The sequence below is a fragment of the Lissotriton helveticus genome, chromosome 3_1 (genome assembly GCF_964261635.1).
Source record: "Lissotriton helveticus chromosome 3_1, aLisHel1.1, whole genome shotgun sequence".
In the NCBI taxonomy this organism is placed as follows: domain Eukaryota; kingdom Metazoa; phylum Chordata; class Amphibia; order Caudata; family Salamandridae; genus Lissotriton; species Lissotriton helveticus.
The window spans coordinates 504,837,097-504,860,419 of record NC_136061.1 but is presented as its reverse complement, the minus strand read 5'-3'; positions in this window follow the sequence as shown (position 1 = coordinate 504,860,419).

Here is a 23,323-nt window from a genome sequence, read left to right as displayed (position 1 = left end):
CGGTGCGCATACCGGGGAGCGTACTTTGGTGAAAATTAGTGAAAAAAGTTAGAGTAAAATAATCATTGTGAGTGATCAGATGTAGGGTAGCCCTGAAAAGAGCTTTTGGGTTCTGGGGCTGATTTAGGTACCTACAAGTAGGTACAATGCACAATCTTAAATTGAGGAGGAATATTCTATTCCCCTCATCTGAGAAGTGCACACCATCTCCTCTGTAGATATCTTGCATGTTGTAACGCAAGTTGTTGTTGTATATTAAACCCATTCCATAGTCTCTCATGTAAGCAGAAACAGATTTATTCACATGTTTACGTGCTTTCTCAAATTGTGGACAAAATTGGTTGGACCACTTCCATTTCTGTCTTTGGCATATATTGGAATATACCAAGGCAGTTTGTGGAAAAAGTGTCATCAATTGCCCAAAGGTGTCCTTTCAAACCATTTCCAGACCTACCCCAGTCAAAGTGCCTAGGTCATTTCCACCACAGTGCAAAATTATAAGGTCAGGGTGTGGCAGATGGTGAAAGGTTTTCACCAATGGTATTAATTGATGACATCTCAATCCTCTTTGGCCAATCCATTTTATGTGCACATTTGGTAAATCAAGGTTGTGAAAATTTCTGATAGCTGCATACCTTTAAACCCAGTGAATGTAGCTATGTCCAATAATCTAGACAGAGTACATGGTGAGAGGAGGTTCTGGTGCAGTTAGATGAAGTGTAGGAATGAAATGGCAGTTGGAACAGTAGGAGTTTGCACAAAAAAAACTGTGGAGTTTCAGTGCTCTTGAATCACAAGCAATGATTGGTGTACTCAGATAGTTGGAAAGTGAAAGTTAGGGTGCATGGCTGTGTTCTGTAAAAGAAGTCATTTGAATGGTCAAGAAAAAGTCATTAAAAGAAAGATTGCACCTGATAAGCTGGTTTATTGATAGATCAAACATCCTTGCTGAGTTCATTTGCAACATTGTAGAATAAACTTTTAACCCTGAGAGCTCAGTGAGGAGGGAGTTGCTATGGTAACAGGTAGAAAGGGCTGAGGGGGGGAAGGGTGTTGATTTGAAAATAGAGAGGGAAGAGTTTTGATCGGTTACCATGAGTAATATGTGTGAAGAATTAGAGGTTTTCTGTGCCATTCATGGTTGCAGTGGCTGGAGTACATACCTTTTGCTCTGCTAAAGAAATATTGGTGTGTGTGTCTGACACTGTTCTCAATCTACCAAAGCATTTGTAAAGGTGAGTTATGATTCATTCAATATAGATAGAGAGTTCAGATTAAGAAGCACATTGAGCTTCTTTGCTGTTGGTTTGTGTGATGCTTTTTGAAAATGCATGGTATCAATATTTGCAATAGAGAGGAAATTTATTTTGTAAAATAGTGAGTTTTCAGAACTGAAATGGAATTCTTGTACATAGGACCTGCGCTGTGTTTCTAAAATGTTATTCATAAAAAGAATTTTGGGGCAAATCAATGGTTTTACATTTTTGAGAAGGAATAAATAGTGTGTGCATGATTACATAAAAATATTTGAACCTTTCACAATCATATCACCTGTGTTACCTCAGATTAGGAAGCAGAATGAGCTTCTTTGCTGTTGGTTTGTGTCATTTTTTGGGTAATGCTTGGTAGGAAAGTTTGCAATAGAGAGATAATGTATTTTGTAAAATAGTGAGTTTTCAGAACTGAAATGGAATGCTTGTACATAGGACCTGTGCTGTGTTTCTAAAATGTTATTCAAAAAACGATTTTGGGGCAAATCAATGGCTTTTACATTTTTGAGAAGGAATAAATAGTGTGTGCATGATTACATAAAAATATTTGAACCTTTCACAATCATGTCACCTGTGTTACCTCAGATTAGGAAGCAGACTGAGCTTCTTTGCTGTTGGTTTGTGTCATTTTTTGGGTAATGCTTGGTAGGAATGTTTGCAAGAGAGAGGAAATGTATGTTACCTGTGTTTCCTCAAATTAGGAAGTGGATTGTACAGATGAGGTGAGGCATGTCCAGGGGCGCAAAGGAGTTGAGGCCTGTGTCCATGAGTGCAATTGAGAGGACTTACCTCCTCTGACCCTTAGACAAACATTATGTAATCTATGGCCCTTCGACAGGCCTCAATACATTGAGTATAATTGATGGTAACAGGGTGCAGATGAGATGAGGCGTGTTCAGGGGTGTAAATTAACTGAGGCTTGTCTAATGGTGCAGATGAGTTGAGGTCTATTCTGGGTTGCAGATAAGGTGAGGATTGTCCATGGGTGCATAGGAGGTGATGCCTGTGTTGAGGAGTGTAGTGGAAGAGAGGTCTGTCCAGGGCTGGAAAGGAGGTGAGGGCTGTGTCTATGAGTGCAGTGGGGGATAGGCTTCATGAAGTGCAGACCAGTGGACTCTTAGACACCGGCCTCACAACCTATGTTCCCCAGGACAGTCCTTACCTCATGTGTACAATCTGCTTACTAATCTGAGGAAACACAGGTGATATGATTGTGAAATGTGCAAATAAATGTTTTTAAACATGCAGATACTATCTAATCCTTGTTAATAATGTAAAAGTAATTCATGTGCCCAAATTATTTTTTTAGAATTATATTTAAAAAACAGAGATAAGGTCATATGTAGAAGTATTATAGTGTTTATATTGTTTGCTTATTGTCATTGTTTTGTTGTTTGGTAATAGTGGTCTATAATGATTTTTTTATTTTTATTTTTGTTTTCCACAGATTTAAATCAAGATTTCAATAGTAAGGAAATATGCCCTCAAGGGAAAGGAGACGAAAAGATTGTAAGCGGAAAAAATCAAAAACAGCAACGAAATTAAAGCAGTCTCCTACAACAAATACTTCAAAAAACAGGAAAAAAGCTCCTGGTAAGACAACTAAGTCTTACTTAGGGAACATATGTAGATCCAAAAAAAATGTTGGACAGTATGTAGAAAAAGAGAAGGAGAGAGCAATTTTGAAGAGGAAGGAGAGATCACCAAAAAAAGTTACTACTGCAGCAGGAGACAATAATAATATGTATAGGAATAGAAGGCAAAATCAATTTAGGGACATTCGTAAACGAATGTTTTGCAATAGGGTGGTTTTAAATTTGTTGAAAAATATTAAAAAAGGTAAACAGAGATCTGCTTTTTATAAGAAAAAGAAAAGTGTAGAGAAGATTGTTGATCATGCTTTTGAAGTTAAGAAAAAATTATTTATTTTAATAATCAATAGAATTAGGACACTTAACAAGACAATTGATGTTTTCAAATCAAACAGTAAATGGAAAAGAGTAATAAATCGGACTAATTTTTGTAAAGTTTTTTCTGGAGAATGGATGCACAGTTCAAGTTGTGAGCCATTTTTTAATGAGGAGAGTTACTTTCAGGAGAATGAATTAGTGCATGCAGTTGACACCAGTGGTCGAGCATATGAGGTGAAAGACGGTTGTCCGATTGAAAAAGAGAAACTTGTGCCTAGAGAACCAGAAGAGGTGTTAACTGATGAAGTTTTAGGGAGACGTACTAAGGGTCAATTGTACACTTGGAAGTGTAGTAGTATTTGTAGTGTGCGACAGGAATCAATTGATTTGTTTTGTAATTTCTTAAGTACATATAGTAAGAAAACTCTAAAACAGAAAATGAAGATGTTGCAAGACTTAGATCCTTGCAGAGTGAGAGAAAACACAGGTTTGCAAGGACATTCACTGGCTTGTCTTTCTAGAAAAGTCTGTCAGAGTGTTTTTCATCATTTTAGGATGTTAGCAGTGCATCATAACAAAATGAGGAAATTAGTGAGAAGGTTGTATTATGCAAAAAGTCCAGCACTTAAGCTTAAACAATTAAACAGTGCTCTTTTGCATGGAACTGAATTAGATGTGAAGAAGATTTGTGAAGAAATTGAGATTTGTTATTTTAGTGAAAAAGAGGACAGTGTAGAAATTGACACAGAAATTCAAGGTAATGTGGAAGACAATGTACAGATTTCAACTACAGAAAAGTTTGACCAGGAAATTATCAGGTTTACGGTGAAATCAAGTGAAAGGCCGAATTTTACTTGTGTGTGTTGTCGACAAACTCATTATAAGCATCAAACTAGATTAGTTGATTTATACGTAAAAAGTGAAAAGATAAATAATTATGAGTGGAAGGATTTTGCAACTTATTTGTGGGTGGAGAATTCTTTTGATTTGAGTACTGATCAGCGTATTTGTAAATATTGTTATGATAAATTAAATCAAAACAGAATGCCTGCTAGAGCTGTTCATAATAATCTTGAGTTGGTAGACATTCCTCCTGAATTGATGGATTTAAATACATATGAGTGTATTTTGATTCAATGTGTCCATCCTTTTCAGGCAATTGTTCGCATGGAGCCTAAGATAGGGAAATTGCCTCCTTCAGATTTACAGAGAGGATTAAAGGGAAGAGTTGTTTATTTGCCTCTAGATTTTAAGAAAAATATTGATACAATTGGTGTAGAGAAAGTCTAGGTAATGGGGATTCCGACAAAGAGTAAGAAAATCTGGCAAGATTTAGTGGATGTTAGGAAAGTCAAAAAGGCAACGTTGTATTTGGTCAAAAACCATGAGTACTACAAACATGTATGTGTTGGAGCAGAGGAAACAGCTGCAGATGAAGACAGTGATTGTTCAGCTGGCCAAATTGAAAAAGTTGATGTGTCTAGAAGTGAAGAAATATATGAACATTATACTGTTCATCCTTTGCATTCCAAAGAAGTAATGGGGAATGCAATTGACTTGTTTCAAATGAAATCAGCAAAAGGAAGTCCCATTAGTGTGTGGGAAGAAAGTTTGGAAGCTCGTTGTTTTCCACAACTATTTCCAACAGGTCGAGGTGGACGATATGACGATCGACCACTTCAAATTCCAGCATCTGAATACCGGACTTTAAGATTATATGCTGAAGATCCAAGATTTCGTCAATGTATCCCATATTTGTTTCATCTACTGTATGAAAGTGACTTGTCTGGGCTTTCTTATGCAGTAAACCATATACTGAAAAGTGGAGCACATCTGCAAAATGTTTCGGCAAAGGACTTTATGGAGAAAGTCAATTTGCAAGATAATATTTTGGAATCTCATCTAATCAATCTCATGGCATGTCAGCGTGGTACAAACGAGTATTGGTACCGTCGTCATAGGGAATTGAAATGTATGCTAAGAAACTTAGGAACTCCTACATGGTTCCTCACTCTTAGCTGTGCCGAGTATGCATGGGACGACTTACGTCAATTTATACGCAAGGTGAATGCAAATATACAAAATATAGAATTCAAAACACCTGGAGAACTGTGTTCTTTGGATCCAGTGAATGTATGCAGATATTTTAATCATAGATTTGAAGCTATGATGTCTTTCATGACCAACAAAAAAAATCCTCCCCTTGGAGAGGTTTTGGATTTCTTTTGGAGAAAGGAGTACCAAGCAAGAGGTGCTCCTCACATACATATGTTGTTGTCGATTAAAGATGCACCCAAATTTGGAACAGATTCGGATGAGACAGTGATGAGCTTCATTGAAGAGTATTCAACATGTGCTGTTCCAAAAACTACTGAAGAAAACAGTTTAAGGCAACAAGTTTTACGTTTTCAATCCCATCGTTGTGGAAAGTACTGTCGTCGAAAATTCAGAAACAAGGACAAGTTCTACACAAAATGTCTTTTTGGTTTTCCACGAGCAGTGATTTCTAAAGGAAGAGTAAATAATTTGATGTCTTCTCTGCGACATACTGTGACGAGGAAATCACCCAAAAATACATACAATTAAAAAAGAAACGAAGAGTCCGAGTACATCAACGACTACAACCCAGTGATTTTGTCCATGTGGAATGCTAACATGGATATTCAGTTTGTTGCTGACAACTCTATTGCTGTGGCTCGATATGTGACGTCTTACATCACAAAAAAAGAAAAGACAGAACTGAAGGAAATGTGGGAGGACATTTCACATGAAAAGAGAATAAGCAAGAAATTATACAGTTACAGTCTAAAGATGTTGTCACATCGAGAAATTGGAGCATATGAATGTTCCGATCGATTGTCATCAGCAAGTCTATATGCCAAATCTAGAACCATCATTTGGGTGAGTCTAGGTCTTGCTGCAACACGAAACCGAGTTTTGAAATCTGTACAGGAAATAGAGTATTTGGCGGAGAAAGAACCAGAAAGTACAGATATTTTGAAGACAAACATGTTGGATGCATACTATCCAAATAGAAGTCCTTATCTTGAGAACGCTTGTCTCTATGAAGTTCTGCAAAGATATATTTATAAGAGGAACATCTGAGAAGATATCAATAATGGAATATATGCTGTCATTGGATGTGAAGGATGTCTAGTGAAACAGAGAAAAGGTCATTTGATTAATCATCGAAAATTGAGTTGTGAAAATCCAGACAAAAGAGAATTTTACTATTTGGCTCTTTTGCAACTCTTTAAACCATGGCGTACAGAAGAGGAACTACTTGGAGATTTTCTCTGTTACGAAGACTCTTTTAATGCAACGAAGGATACCATAGAATGTCCTGTTTTTCCAAATGATCTGATGATGTTGAATGAAGAAATAGAGCAAGAAGCAACAATTGCTGCAGGGATTGCGAGAGACAGTTCTCAAGACAGTCAGAGTTCTGCTTCATTGAGTCAGGATCAACTAGGAGGACCAATTATCCAAAATGAAGCTGCCACTGCCATGGATGAGGAGGAAAGAGCTATGGAGTAAGCTCAAGAGGATGTAATTAATTTAGAAGATTTGGTGAAACAATTAAACCTTGAGCAGAAACAGATATATGACGAAGTCACAGAACAGGTTGAACATGGATTCAGTCATGAGAAGAAAGATTGCTCATGTACATCATTTAAGCCTGTCCAACTGTACGTGAGTGGAGAAGCGGGAACTGGAAAAAGTTTTCTGATTAAAGCAATTGCAACTTATCTGCAGAAAAGGACTGAATCACCGCTGTCTTGTGTTGTTACCACTCCAACTGGGCTGGCAGCACATAATAATAAAGGGATTACTTTACATTGTTTACTGATGCTGCCAGTGGAGCATGATAACAAATCGCAATACCACAAGCTATCTGGAGATGCGTGTTCCGAAGTTTCCAGAGTCCTGAAGAAAATGAAACTTTTTATCATTGATGAAGTAAGCATGGTCTCAAATCTAATGCTTGCTTTTGTGCATTTGAGAATGCAAGAAATTCTTAGAACAGAGTATGATGTGTTATTCGGAGGAAAACACATTATTGTTTTTGGAGATCTACTGCAGTTGACTCCAGTGAAAGGACAACCAGTGTTTAAAATGGTCACGCATGAAGATACCAGGAAGTGCCTAGGAAGCATTGGAAACCTTAATATATGGTTAAATTTCAAATATGCAGAACTACTCCAAAATATGCGGCAGGCAAAGGATGAAGATTATAAAAATATTCTACAAGATGTAAGAATCGGAAAAATAAGTCAGCATGGGAAAGAAGCTTTACATAGACGATTAATTTCAAATTTGTACCCAAATGAAAACATTCTTCCAGAGAATATTTTTAAGAAAATTAACGAGAAGAAATCTGGCATATGTTTGATGCCTACTCTGAAAGAATGTTCCATGTTCAACAACAAAATGTTACAGTTAGAAAATGAAGAGATAGTGAAACTGGAAGCTATAGATAAAATAGAGCATATGGGAGCAACAAATATTTTGTCAGAAAATTTGAAATCAAAATTGGATTCATTAGAGAAGACTATATCTAAAACTGCTGGTTTTGAAAAGACTGAATGTGTGTTTAAATTGTCGTATCATTTCTAGAAGGAATTTAAATGTTGAAAGAGGTCTGGTAAATGGAGCAATGGGTCATGTTGTTGGTTTTGTGAATTACAAAAATAGAGATGGAATTGAAATTTTAAAAATTAAATTTGATGGCAATAGAACAAATTTGTCGTTGTTCAGCTAGATTTTTGCTTGTGAAAGACTTGTATGTTCGCCGAAAACAGTTTCCTGTTTGTTTGGCATATGCAGTGCAATTCATAAATCTCAAGGTTTAAGTGTAGATAGTGCTTTAGCGAACATTGGAAGTTCTGTGTTTAAAGAGGTTATGGCATATGTGGCATTATCACGAGTCAGAACTTTATCAGGATTGTACTTGATTGAGTGTGATGAAACAAAGATTTGTACTGATCTAGATTGTGTTAAAGAATACAATAGGTTAAGAAGAGAGTATGCTCCACATTTGCCTCAATATCCTCTGTTTCAAAAACGTGTGGTAGGTCGAAAAAGAAGAAATTAGAATAATTGCAGTGAGGTACTAGCAAAAAGATAAAAAGTAGATGAAACTGTAATTGTAAGCAGAAGGAAAAAGGATTCTGTTGAAGATGTTGTTGGATTTCAGTTTGAAAACAGTACTGGTGTCAACTGCTATGCTAATGTAGTGCTTAATGTTGGGTTTTTTCTTCAAAATTTACAAGAACAGATTGTTGAAAATCGGGATCAAACATTCTGCTGTTTATTGAATTCTGTGATTGAGAAATGTAGCAGTGATAGAGCAAAAATAGAAAGTGTTTCAGAAATTAGAAATCTTCTAGACATATGTTCTGGTCAAAATCAATTTTCACAGATTATTCAGCAGGATTGTCAGTAATTTTTAATGTATATTTTTGATGTATTGGAAGATGAAGGAGTAGATATAAAAAATCTTTTTAGCCTTTCTTATCAATGGCAGCATGACTGTGACAACTGTACTTTATCAAGTAGTACTAGAATAGACAATGAAAGATTTAAATATTTGAGTTTACCAGACTGCAAATCAGTGCCTTTTAATAATCTAGTTAAAGCAGCTGATCACAATATGGTGTGTACCCAATATAAGTCTGCAATGCTGTCCACATTATTTTTACAAACTTATGGTAAATATGTGATTTTAATGTTCCAACGATGTAGACCTGATGGAAGTAAATTGACAACTTCTATTAAAAATTTCGTGGCTTCTCAGTTATCAATTTCAGGAAGAACCTTTGCAACTGTAGCTATTATTTATCATGACGGTCCTTCAACAACATCAGGGCATTACACATGCTATTTAAAAAGTTGTAACGGTTGGACCCTTTGTAATGACACTCATTTGACTTTCAAACAACGTTTGCCTTTTGACTTAAAAAATTCATATCTAGTGTTTTTAGAACCACAATTTAAGTAAAGATAATTGGCCTATGAAGACGGGAGCAGTTAATAAAGGTTAGTTTGCTGTTTAAAATTATATTCTGAGTAAAAGTGATCAAGATAATATAAAAAATTGAGTTGTCATATAGGTACTGTAAGTGGATCTCATAGTAAGTGATATCAGTATTATAGGAAATGATGAACATGAGTGAGTCAGAGATGGTTTTACAAATACTTAAATATTGTGAAAATGTTGTATGAGCCTTTCTTTCAGAACATCGGAAAAACGGTAATTTTAGAGTTTCTTAGAATTAATTTGAAAATATACTCATACATCTGACACTATTTGGCCAAAAGGAAAAGTAAAGGAATGAGTAAAGAGTCATGACTGAAAAAAAGGAGTATATGAAAATAATGAAAATATTTCAGATGTTCTTGGAGCTTTTCTTCTAGAAAGTCGATGAAATGGATTTTTTAGTGAACAGCAGAGTACTTTCCAACGAGAAATGGACCTTCATGATATACTATTTGGCCTAAAGGAAAAGTAAGTGAATCAAAGATTAGTGTACATTTGTCATTTGTCAGTATCTAAGTTTTTTTTAAAAACACAATCTTTTAGATTGTGGTTTTTTTCCCGCTGTCATATGATGAGTAATTTGAACCCACTGTTTTAAGTGAAATTCAATATATTCTGAGAACAGCAAAAATAAACTATGTAACATGTTGTACAAGTTATTCTATACTTTGGATTGTGTAAATTAAATTGTATTCCCATTGTCTGACACTCACTTTGCTTTTTCCATCCTCTTTCAACTCTTTTTACTCACTTATAATGTCTTTCTCTCACTCTCTGTAACCCCTGTTCCCTTTACTCCACTTCTTTCATAACCCCTCATTCTCATTTCAACTGTCTGCATCCCCTCTCTCCCTTGCATAACTTTTTAGCTTTCAGTCTCTCTGCTTTACTTCCCTTTTCCTCCTTTGCTCTTTTAGTAATTCCTCTTTAATCACTCAGCAGTATTGTTGCACTCTATCACTATAAATCACCCACTCTCCCTCGCTTATCTTTGTTTGCTCCTTTCTTTTGACCTCTTCCCTCTATTTTCTATTCACTACCTCTATGTCCTCAGTCCCTCACTCTCCTTGTGTTATGTTCAGTTGTGTTGATCTACATTCTATCATTTCTCTTACAACAACTTCACTGCTCCTCTCTCATCGTTCTTCTTCCCATTTCTTTTACTCTGGTTCCATTACTATCCCTCATTTCCTATCTTTCAGTGTCCTTCTCTTTACTTTTATCACTGAATCATTTTCTCTCAGTACCACTGTTTTAGTCCTCTTCTCCTCTCTTTCCTTTTTTTGCTCCCTTTCTCATTTCCTTTCCTCACTCATTGTACTCCACTTCACTCAGTTTTTCTCTTAGTCTGTCTGTCTACTAACTTCCTCACTCCTTTTCCCTCAATCCTTCTATATTATCCTCTCTCCCTTCATCCCTTCACTCTATGACTGTTCTTCACTCACTCGCAGTTATCTTCCATTCCTCATTCTTCTAAATGCATCCTTAATTAGACTCTTTTGCGTCTCAGTCATTATCTTTTTGTATCTTTCTTACCTTCAGTTCATTTCTCTGTTCTTCTCTTCCTCTCTGTCATTGAATCTATATGCCTTACTCTTAGTAATTTGCTCTCCTTCTGTTTCTTTTTCTCTCTTTTTGTCTTTCTACCTTACTTTATTTCTCTTTCTGTGTCCTTCACGCTTAGTTTATTTCTAAATACACCGTTATGATTTTTAACCTCTTCATTTGTATCTTTTATTTTAAAATAGATATTTTACTAATTATAACTTATTTTTTCTTCTCTCTTTCACAGATACAAAGTGTAGTAAAAAAAATGTGATAAAAGTTACATTTATTATATGGTAAGTGTGACTAAAAAATGTAGTTTGTCATCACCCTTTGCTTTAACCTCACTAATAATTTCTCAAGCAACCTCACTCCTGTTTCCTTACTCTGCTACGTTCACTTATTCTTATTCTCCATGTTTACTCCCCTTTCCCTATTTCCCCTCTCACATTCAACTTCTTTCAGTCCCCATTCTTTAGTTCACTTACCCTCTGTTCCCTTCTTTTGCTCCCTCACTCATTCTCTTTTTCGTAATTATTTACTTCAGTACTACACACACACCTCATCCCCCTCCCAACACATACACACACCTCTGACATACAGCCCACACAAACACCAAACACACACCTCATACACACACACACACCCCCACACACTCCTCACACACACACACATTCCATACGCATACATACATCCCACACACATACCCCCCACTCCCACACACCCCTCCCACATATCTCACACACCCTCACCTCCACCCACACCAAAACACCCCACACACCCACACCCACAGACACACCTTACACACCCACACCCCGACCTACACCCACTGACTCCCTATGTCACACACACTGCATTACTTACCTTTCTTTGCTGTTTCACTCAGACCCATTCAGGCACTGTTTCCTTTACTCTCTCTGTCCTTTCTCTTTGTCACTCCCCATGTCTTATCCTAATTCAATTTTTCACCCTCTTTCACTCCTCTTTACTTACACTCACTGTTCTTTTCTCACCCTCCCTCACCGTTGTTCATTTATCCCGGTTCCGTCACAACCCTTCATTCCCCATTTTTAGTGTCCTTTCTTTTTCTTTCAACAGTCACTCACATTCTCCCACTATTTCTACTTTAGTCTTCTTCCTCTCTCTTCCATTCTTTCGCTCCCTTATTCATTTTACTTTTCTCACTTTCACCCTATTACACCTTCTCTGTTTTTTACTATGTAGTAAACAATCCCTCTGTGTTTCTCCCTCTAGCTCTCTTTCTCTTAACATTACTCTCTTTGTGTTCTTCCCTCATGCTAACTCCTTCATTATTTTTTTTTTTTTTTTTTGGGTGGCGCGTACCCTGAGGAAAAAAAATTGACAGAGATTCTTTAAAAATATATGTTTATTTTTATAAATTAAAGGTAGTTCTAAAAAGAACTGTTTTTTTTCTTATTTTTGTTGTTTTATATTTTTTTTATGTTTTTTTGAACATTTTGTACTTTTTTGGGCTTTTCTGAACAGTTTTAAAAAAAAATTGTATTTTTTATGGGGAGAAACAAAAAAAGGGAATTGAAAATGGCTCAACTGGAGCAAAAAACAAAAAACAGAAAAAATGAAGGTTTTTTGGGGCAATTGTGGTTGTCACCAGCTAGGACGATGAGCTTTACGCTCTTTTCACCATAGGAGATGAGCTTACCACAATAAATACATGTAATTCGGAAATCCTCAAATCGTTGTTGAATGCAAGGCATCGTCTCCGTTGTCTCTGGTCCCGATGGAGTGGGTTGCTTTCTTTTGCGGGTGGTCCTTAAAGATTGGGGGAGGTTACTGGCCAGTTCCCTCATCTCTGCAGCAGAATAGTTGTTCGGATGCTTGCGGATCATGTGTCTAATCATGGTGTAATTACCAAATGAATATTTTTTATTAGGGTTCCCCCTTGAAAGTTCTGAGCCACAGATTCGGCAAGTCACCTTGGCCGCATTGACTTTTTTCTTGCCCTCTGGGATAGAAAAAAACTCCCATACAATGTGTGGCTTTGGCTGGTATGGGGTATTATCTTCATGCAGCCATCTTCTCCCCTGCTCCTCTTCCTCTTCCTCCTCCTCCTCTTCTTGACCACCAATGTAATGTTGTGGTGGTCCTCTTGGTGGTGGTGGTGCAGATGCTCCAGCTGCTGCTGCTACTGTAGCCATTTAAAAGTACAAAATATTTCTCTAAGTTGTTCAAACAGGTCTTCCTCAGTCAAAGGACAAAGTCAGAATAAGGAAAAAAGGTGGAGTCTTTCATCATTTGGAAAACAAAACTGTTCTGGACCAATGAAAAGTGTTATTTTCAAGTCACATGATCCGGGCTTTAATCATTTGGAAACCAAAACTGATCTGCACCAATGAAAAGTGTTATTTTCAGATCACTTGACCCGACACGCTTATGCTACGTGCCCCGGGGCGCGCCCGTAGTCGTGCCCCGGGGCGCGCCCGGGGCGCGTAGCGTAAGCGCGTCAGGACGTTGCGCGATCGTATGCGCTCGCGTGCTTCCCGGATGCGCTTACGCAGTGCGTCATATGCCGCATCACGCGGCTACGCGATACGTCACGGTGTTGTTTTCGTTCGCGGGAATAGCGCTAACGGGACGCTCACCGGTACGTGCCCCGGGGCGCGCCGTAACATTGCGCTTACCCGTGCGTTCACCGGTACGTGCCCCGGGAGCGCCCCAGGGCAAAAAAATAAATAAATAAATAAATAAATAAAAAATTCATAATTATACAATATAAAATTCGTTATACATGTTTTTACTTTTTATACCTATAGAGATTTGCTATTAAAAAAACATTGAAATTCACTGAAAAAACCATAGGTTTTACACCAGTTATAGTTAGGAATTAGCATTTAAAAATCCTATTAAATTCACTGAAAAAACCATAGGTTTCACACCAGTTATAATTAGCTGGAAGTTTTACTCGCATAAAACCATTGAAATTCCCACGTTATAGTTAGTTGTACTCACTATAACTTGCGCGTGCAATGCACTGCTGATGACGTCACATATTACATCACTCATGACATGGTCAGTGACATCACTCATGACATCACTGATGTCAGTGAATGTGTGTCTTTCTGAAAAATAAATATTACTGAGTAATGTTTAAATATTTAAATATATGTATTAATGTATCACTTTGTGTATAAGTGGCTGCATGGGTTGGTGAGTAGCTACATGTGTATGTATATGGGTTATTAGATGTTTTTTTTAATATCAGTATGAGTGTCTATATGGTTTGGTGAGGGTATTACTTAGCACATAGATGTATGAATGACTGACTCTCTGTTTGTATTTGTTTTGAAGACAGCATATGTGCAGGACTGTATGGGTGGATGAGTGTGTATATGTGTGTGTTAGTGAGTGAATGACTGTCTCACTAGTGTCTTTATCAGTAACTACATATGTTTTAATCTAGTATATGTGAATATTGATGTATATAAGTGAGTATATGTGAGAGTGAGGGATTGTAAGAGTTCCTGTTTAAATAAGTATGTTTTTCTATAAGTGATTATTTGACAGAGTAAATATGTGTATGTTTTCTTAGAAGTAAGGTGGTAGTGTGTGTATAGCTGTATATGCAAATAAATGGATGTTCAATAGTTTATTTGCATGTGTGAGTATGTGTGTGAGTAACTTTTGGATGACTGTCGTTGTGTAACAGGATATATAGGTGTATCACTATATATGATGAGTGAGTATATGTATGAGTGACTACATAGAACTGTTGATGTGTATGGATGCGCGGCGTCTAACCTGTAGGGTACGCGACCCCAGCGCATATGGTACATGACTTGTACGTGTTGGCTGCACAACTGTAGTGCGTTGGGTACGCGACTCCAAGCACAAAACAAATAATATTTTTCAGATATACATGAAGCTTATGTGTTTAGTAGTTAGGTGGCTCTAAAAAGAGCCCTTGTGTTTATTGAGAGATTTTAGTACCTACTAGTAAGTACCAATGCAGAGTCTGAAGTTCAAGAGGAAGGCTCTGTTCCCTTCATCTGTAAAATGTACACCATCTCTCCTATGGATGCCATGCATATTGAAACGCAGATTGTTGTGGTATAGGGACCCCATTCCATAGTCTTGTAGAAAAGCAGAAACAGATTTATTCACATGTTTCCTAGCTTTCTCAATCTGTGGACAAAATTGATTGGACCAGTTCCATTTCTGGCTTTTGGCATATGTTAGAATAGACAAAGGCAGTTTGGGGGAAAAGTGACATCAATTCTCCAAAGGTGTCTTTCATAAGCATTTCCAGACCTACTCCAGTCAAAGTGCCTAGGTCATTGCCACCACAGTGCACAATTAAGAGGTCAGGGTGTTGGAGATGCAAAAAGGATTTGACCAATGGCATCAATTGGTGCCCTCTCTGTCCAATCCATGTAATGTCTACATTTGGTAAACCTAGGTCTTTGTGAATTCCTTTCTGCGTACCTTTGGCTCCAGAAAATAAAGCTGTGTCCCACAATCCACACTCTAAGCCTCTTGAAGGGAAGTGTGGATGCACTCAGATGATGTCTGTAAATTAAGTGGCAGTTTGAAAACTAAGATTTTTCTAAAATGGTGGATAATATGCAGTGTTGAAAAACAGAAAAGTAATAATTGGTTGTTTGACAACATTCTACACTGAAAATTAGGGTGCATGTTTCTGTTTTTTAAAAGCACGATTCTTATTGGTTATCAGATAGTGATTGAAAAGAACATTACATAGGATACGCTGGTATATAGAGAAGTCAAGCACACTTGCTTTTTTCATTAGCAACATTGTGTGATGAACTTTTGACCTGTGTGCTCATTTAAGTGTTCCATGAACTGTTTCTATGATAACAGGCAGAAGGCAGATTGGGGGTAGGGTTGAAATTTATGTCATTTGGAAAAGGTTGAAATCTGTAACCAATAGAAATGTGTGTTTGCTTTTGAATTAATGAGGGAAGCAATGTGATTTGATGTGAAGGTGTATATGTGTTCAAAATGAGAGGGAAACTGTGCCATTATTTGGTTCTCTTCTGAGGTGTTTAAAACAGAGATTCTGTATAAGAAAATCTGCTGTGTGACTGATATACTTCTTATTCTACAAAACAATTTGAAAGGTGAGTTATTAATTTGTGAGGGAATGTATTGTATGTGGTGCATTTTAATTTTAATCAGACTAATGTGTTTGTCCTGCTAAAGTGCAGGGAATACTTTTTTTCTCTAGAATTTTATTGTGAGTGTGTGTGCATTTAAAAAGCATTCTGGGATAAGCATGTGTGTATTTTATGTGCTTGCAGACAGATAACTATGCTGTTCTCATGTTTTGGTACAATTAGAAACCAGTTATTTTTTATTTGTTTGCAAAGATGACTTAAAATGCAGTACTGATTGTAGACTATGAAATGTGTTATGGTAAAATGCAATGGATAGTGTTGGTTGTCTAGAGTGTCACAGTGAGTCTTGTGTGCATTTAGGAATTATACTGATAGAAGCACTCTATACTAATGAGTAGTAGGAAATGTTGTGCAATGTGTAGAGTATACAGTTACTTGAGTTGAATCACACAGTGAGTCTGTGCATTTAGGAATCACTCTGAGAGAAGCATTTTGGTAATTCATGTATTTCCCGACATGTAATTGGTTAAAACACACATTTTGGTAGAATTATAAAATAGTCATTGGTTATGTGTTTCCAAAATGAGTTTAATATTAATAGTAAAATGCAGTTCTGAAATATATGGAATGCATGCATGATGTTTTTACAGACAAATAAGTACATGTAGTCTTGCAGTGACACTTCCACCAGTAAGATTTCCTACATTACCCAAAAACCACTGCACTAGTGTAAACCCTTAATCTACCTCCAGCGTGACTAGCTACACTCCCTATTCACCACTTTACTACCCTAAACCTTAAATCTACCCCAGCACAACCTGCTACTCTACCCAAACACCACTTCATTTACTAGAACAGTACCCTACAACGACCCCCTACACTACACAAACACCACTGCACTACCTTAAACCTTAAAGCGCTATCCCTAGTATGATCACCTACGGTACATCAACACCACTGCACTATGCTAGAGCAGTACCCCAGTATGACTCCCTATAGCACCCAAACACCATTTCACTACTCTAAAGCTTAAATCTATCACAGCAGGACCCCTTACACTACCCAAACACCAATAGAATATTCTACTACTGCATTTATAAGAAATAGTGTTATTTGTCTAGAGTCACACAGTGAGTCTGTGCATTTAGGAATGACTCTGAGAGAAGCATTTTGGTAATTTATGTGTTTCTCGACATGTAATTAATTAAAAAAGTATTGTGTTCTCACATGTTGGTAGAATCAGAAAATAGTCATTGGTTATGTGTTTCCAAAATGAGTTTAATAATAATGGTAACATGCAGTTCTTAAATATATGGAATGCATGCTTGATGTTTTTGCAGAGAAATAAGTACATGTAGTCTTGCAGTGACACTTCCACCAGTATGATTTCCTACGTTACCCAAACACCACTGCACTACTGTAAATCCTTAATCTACCTCCAGCGTGACCACCCACACTACCTATTCACCACTTTACTACCCTAAACTTTAAATCTACCCCAGCAGAACCTTCTACACCATCCAAACACCACTGTACTTTCCTAGAACATTGCTCAAGCAGAACCCTCTACACTAGACAAATAGCACTGTACTACCTTAAAAGACGAATTCAGCACAATCTCCTACAGTACATAAACACAACTGCACAACCCTAAACCCTAAATCTACCCCCAGCAAGACCCCCTACACTACCCATTCACTACTGGACTCAACTAAATAGTAAAACACTACCACAGCACAATCCCCTACACTTCCCAAACACCATTGCAATATCCTAAATGTTAAATCTACCACAGCATGACAGTCTACACTACTCAAACACTACTGAACTACCTTAGAACACTATTCCAGTATGTCCTCGTATACTACCTAAACACCAGTGCACTACCCTAAACCTTAAACCTACCCGAGCACAATCCCTTATACTACCCAAACACCACTGTACTTTCCTAGAACACTTCCCCAGCATGACCCCCTGCTCTACACAAACAACACTGGTCTTCCTTAAACCCTAAACACTATCCGTATAATTACCCTGTACATTACATAAACACCACTACACTACCCTAGAAGACTAACCCAGTACAACGTCCTACACTACCCAAACACCACTGTGCTAACCTACTACTCCATTTATAAGAAATATTGTTATTTGTCTAGAATCACACTGTGAGTCAGTGTCCATTTGGGAACATTGAGAGAATTATTTTGCGACTTTATATGTTTGCAGATCTATAAATACATGTACTCTTGCAGTGACACTATCCCTAGCATCATTCCCTACACTACAGAAACCAGTGCACTACCCTATACCCTTAATCTACCTCCAGCATTATTACCTACAGTACCCATTCACCACTGCACTACCCTAAACTCTAAAACACTATACCAGCACGACTCACTACACTACCCAAACACGATTGCACTAACTTACACCTTAAATCTACCTCAGCATGACCCCCTTTAATATCCAAACACCACTGTACTTTCCTAGAACACTACCCCAGCACGACCCCCTACCCTACACAAACACCACTGCACTATGTTAAAACATAAAACACTATCCCTACCATGATCCTGTTCACTACATAAACACCACTGCACTGCTCTAGAACACTACCCCAGCACAACCCCCTACACTACCTATTCACCACTGCACTACCCTAAATTCTAAAACACTATACCAGCACGAGCCACTACAGTACCCAAACACCATTACACTACCCTAAACCTTAAATCTACACCATCATTACCCCCTACACTATCCAAACACTAGTGCACTACACGAAAACACTACCACAGCACAACCCTCTACACTACACAAAGACCGGTGCACTACTCTAATCTCTAAATGTACCCCTATAATGACCCACTACACTACATAAACACCACTTTACAACCCTAAAGACTAAATCACCACCCAGCATGACCCTTTACACTACTCAAACACCATTGCACTACCCTAAACTTTAAATCTACCTCAGCACGACCTCCTACACTACCCAAATACGACTGTAGTATCCTAGAACACTACCCCAGCATGACTCCCTACACTACCCAAACACTACTGAACTACCCTAAAACACTACCCCAGCACAACCCCATATACTACACAAACACCACTGCAGTACCTTAAACCCTAAACCACTATCCCTTTTATGTCCCCATACACTACATAAACACCACTGCACTATCCTAGAACACTACTCCAGCACGACCTACTACTCTATGCAAACACCATTGCACTACACCAGCATGACCTCCTACATTCCACAAACACCACTGCACTACCTTAAACCCTAAAGCACAATCCATAGCATGACCCCATACACTACATAAACACCACTGCACTATCCTAGAAGAGTATCCCAGCATGACCCCCTATACTATCCAAACACCATTGCAGTACCCTAAACCTTAAATCTATTCCAGCACAACCTGTTACACTACCCAAACACCAGTGTAGTATTCTAAACTCTAAATCACTACCTTAGCATGATTCTCTACACTATTGAAACTCTATTACACTACCCTAAACCTTAAATCTACGCCAGCACGACCTCCTACACTACTGAAATACCAATGCACTACCCTAGAACAGTACCCCAGCTCGACTCCCTACACTAGACAAACAATACTGCACTACTCTAAATTAAGTATGGGCGCAAAATCCATTCCCGCTCTCGGAATTTGCGAATTTTCGGCAATTTCGCGATCCGGAAATCTCGCGAAATTGCTGAAAAATGTGCAAATTTGCTCGCGGGCAGATTTTTTTGTACATGCCCGAGTTGAAGGTCAAATATTCAGCCCAAACAACTAGTGAGCACGGTCCAGGCTAGGCAGGTGTGCTTTCTCCCTATATCTACCGCCTACTATTAGATGTAATCCTTGATGGAGGTCTTTGCATCCACGAGTTTCTCGAGCGCAATCCCCGTGTACTTACTGTGCCAGGAGGCTGCTTTCTACTCATCTGCTGCTCTGATCGGTTTCCGACCCTTTGTAAACAAGAGGCAGGTGAACTTGCATAGAAGCCCCGCCCGTCTGGCACCGCCACACACACACTAGGGTATGCAACGTCTTCCCGCCCTTTCCTCACTATGATGGACAGCTTACTCGAGGGACCTCAGCGCCTGTTGGCGCGGTGGCAAAGTTAAAGACACACGTGGTCACTGAAGACAACTCTTCTGGGCCTTTACGCAGCTGTAGTGTAGCAAAAGCACTATACATTTACCCAACGAGGTAGCACTTACTGATTAGCCAGTAGAAAGTACTCCAGTTGAGTAGAGGTATGGCACAACCGGTGGCATCATCGTGGATAAATATGCAGGCAGGATTCATTCTGGCATGATGCTTCTGTCATAAAAATTAAACCTCAACAGAAAGCACTTACAGATATAAGCAGGTGCCCGAGTTGAAGCTGAAGTTCAGTCGCGCATTATAATTAGCCCAAACAACTAGTGAGCATGGTCCAGGTGTGCTTCCTCCCAATATCTACCGCCTACAATTAGATGTAATCCTTGATGGAGGTCTTTGCATCCAGGAGTTTCTCGAGCGCAATCCCCGTGTACTTACTGTGACCAGGTGGCTGCTTTCTTCTCATCTGCTGCTCTGATCAGTCTCTGACCATTTATAAACAAGAGGCATGTGAACTTGCATAGAAGCGCCGCCCGTTTGGCCCCGCCACACACCCACTAGGGTATGCAACATCTTCCCGCCCTTTCCTCACTATGATGGACAGCTTACTCCAGGGACATCGGGACCTTTTGTCGCGGTGGCAAAGTTACAGACACACGTTTGTGCAAATCCACGAGTTCACGGATTTTCCCGCAAACTCGCAGATTTTTTTGCCATTTCGCGCGAATTCGCGGCCCGCGAATCCTCAAAATTCACCATTCTTACTCTAAATTCTAAATCTGTACTTTTGCAAAACCATAGTGACTGATTATGTACCATGTAGTAATGTATTTACTAAAGTACATGTGAACCATGTATGAATTCACTCAGTGTCTTTCCTTATAGTATTGTGATCATTTAGTAAATATGCATGTACTCCTACAGTGCTTCAGCTTTTAGTGTTATGGAGTGTTCAAACTGCTATGCACCATGAATGTAGTGCTCTTACAACCTGTTGTTAATAAATACTTATTTATGTTTATTTCTTACAGATACTGTTTATCATCCTTAAAATAAAGTTATCATGCCGGAGATACAAAGAAGAAAAGGTCAGAAAAAGGATACTTACTTGAAAAGAACTCAACCACAAGTATTGGAAGACCAACATAATGTTACAAAAAAGAGAAAAATTTCTGGTAAGACCACAAAAGACTTCATAAAAAATATTACTACATTTAGAAAAAAAATGCAAATGTGCAAAGCAGTGAAAATGTTCCAAGCATAAAAAAGGTGCAAACAATAGCAAAGGAAAAAAAGGCAATAAAAAGACAAAGGATACAGCTTATAGTAAAAGAATAGAAAATGAATATAGAGAATTGCGCAAAACAATTATTTTACAGTAGAGTAGTCCATAATTTACTAAAACATACAAAGAAATATAGAAAGAGAACACAATTTTATAAAAAGAAGAAGCATATAGAATCAATTGTTGAAAAGGCTTTTGAAATAAATAGGAAACTCTTCATTTTAGTATTAAACAGAATTTGATCACTAGATAAACCAATCCATTTAATGAAGGCCAAAAGTAAGAGGAAATGAGTAATTAACCGAAGTAATTTTTGTGATATTCTTTTCGGGCAATGGAAACACCTTTCAAGTTCAGTTTTTTTAATAAAGAGAGTTATTTACAGAGCAATCATTTGTTGCATGGAGTTGACACCAGTGGTCGAGCTTATGAGGGTAAAAATGGTTGTCCACTTGAGAAAGAGCAAATGGTTCCCAGAAATGTAGAAGAAGTGATAGCTGATGAAGTTCTAGGCAGACGTCTTAAAGCCCCAGTGTACATTTGGAATTGTAGTAGTATTTGTAGTGTACGACAAGAATCTATTGATAAATTACACAATTTCTTACATGCATATTGTAAAAAAGTGTTAAACAAAAGATGAAGCTGTTGCAAGGACTAGACCCTTACAGAGTGAGAAAATATACTGGTTTGCATGGTCATTCTTTGGCTTGTCTTTCTAGGAAAGTATGTCAAAGTGTTTTTCACCATTTCAGGATGTTGGCAGTACATCATACTCAAATGTGGAAGTTAGTGAGAAGATTGTAATATGCAAAAAGCCCAGCACTAAAGTTAAATGAGTTAAACAGTGCTCTTTTGCGTGGGTCAATATCAGATGTGAAGAAGGTTTTTGAGGATATTGAGTTTTGTTACTTTGGTCCTGAACAAGAGAGTGCAGAAACTGAGACATTAATAGAAGAAATGTTATAAAGAATATTGAACATAGTTTTTCCAAAAATTTGAAAATGAAACTACAAAGTTTAAGGTGATTTCAGGAGAAAGGCCACATTTTTCTTGCATTTGTTGTTGCCAAACTCACTACAAAAATCAGACAAGGAGTGTTGATCTGTATTTAAAAAGTGAAAAAGAAAATAATGATACGTGGAAAGAATTTGCAACTTATTTGATGGTAGAAAATTGTTTTGATTTGGTTTCTGATCAACTTATTTGTAAATATTGTTATAACAAATTAGATGATAATAACATGCCCGCTAGAGCTGTTCATAATAATCTAGAGTTGGTTGCTATTCCTCCAGAATTGATAGATTTAAACATCTATGAGTCTATTCTCATTCAATGTGTGCACCCGTTTCAGGCTATTGTTCGTATGGAGCCTAAAACAGGTCAATTGCCTCCTTCAGATTTACAAAGAGGTTTAAAAGTAAGAGTTGTGTATTTACCATTAGATTTGAAGAATAATATTGAAACTATTGGTGTAGAGAGTGTAGAAAGTGATCCACTAGTTATTCTTGGTGATGGTGTGCCGACTAAGAATAAGAAAACACAGCAGGAGTTAGTGGATGTTAGGAAAGTGCAAAAGGCAACATTGTATTTGATAAAGAACAATACATACTATAGGATGTTTATACGTGAGAAGACGAAATAGTTTTAGCAAAAGATAATGAAACATCAAGTGGACAAATTGAAAAAGTGGATATGTTAAGATGTGAAGAAATCTATGAAAATTACAGTGTGCATCCACTACATTCAAAAGAAGTGATGGGGAACACTATTGATTTGTTCCAATTGAAAAAAGCAAAATGAACTCCCATGAGTGTATGAGAAGAGAGCTTGGAAGCTCATTGTTTTCCACAGTTGTTCCCAACTGGAAAAGGAGGACGATATGATGGACGTCCTGTGCAGATTCCTGCATCTGAATATCGGACAACAAGATTATATGCAGAAGATCCAAGATTTAGACAATGTATCCCTTATATTTTTCATCTTTTGTTTGAAAGTGACTTGTCTGGACTTTCATATTCTAAAAAC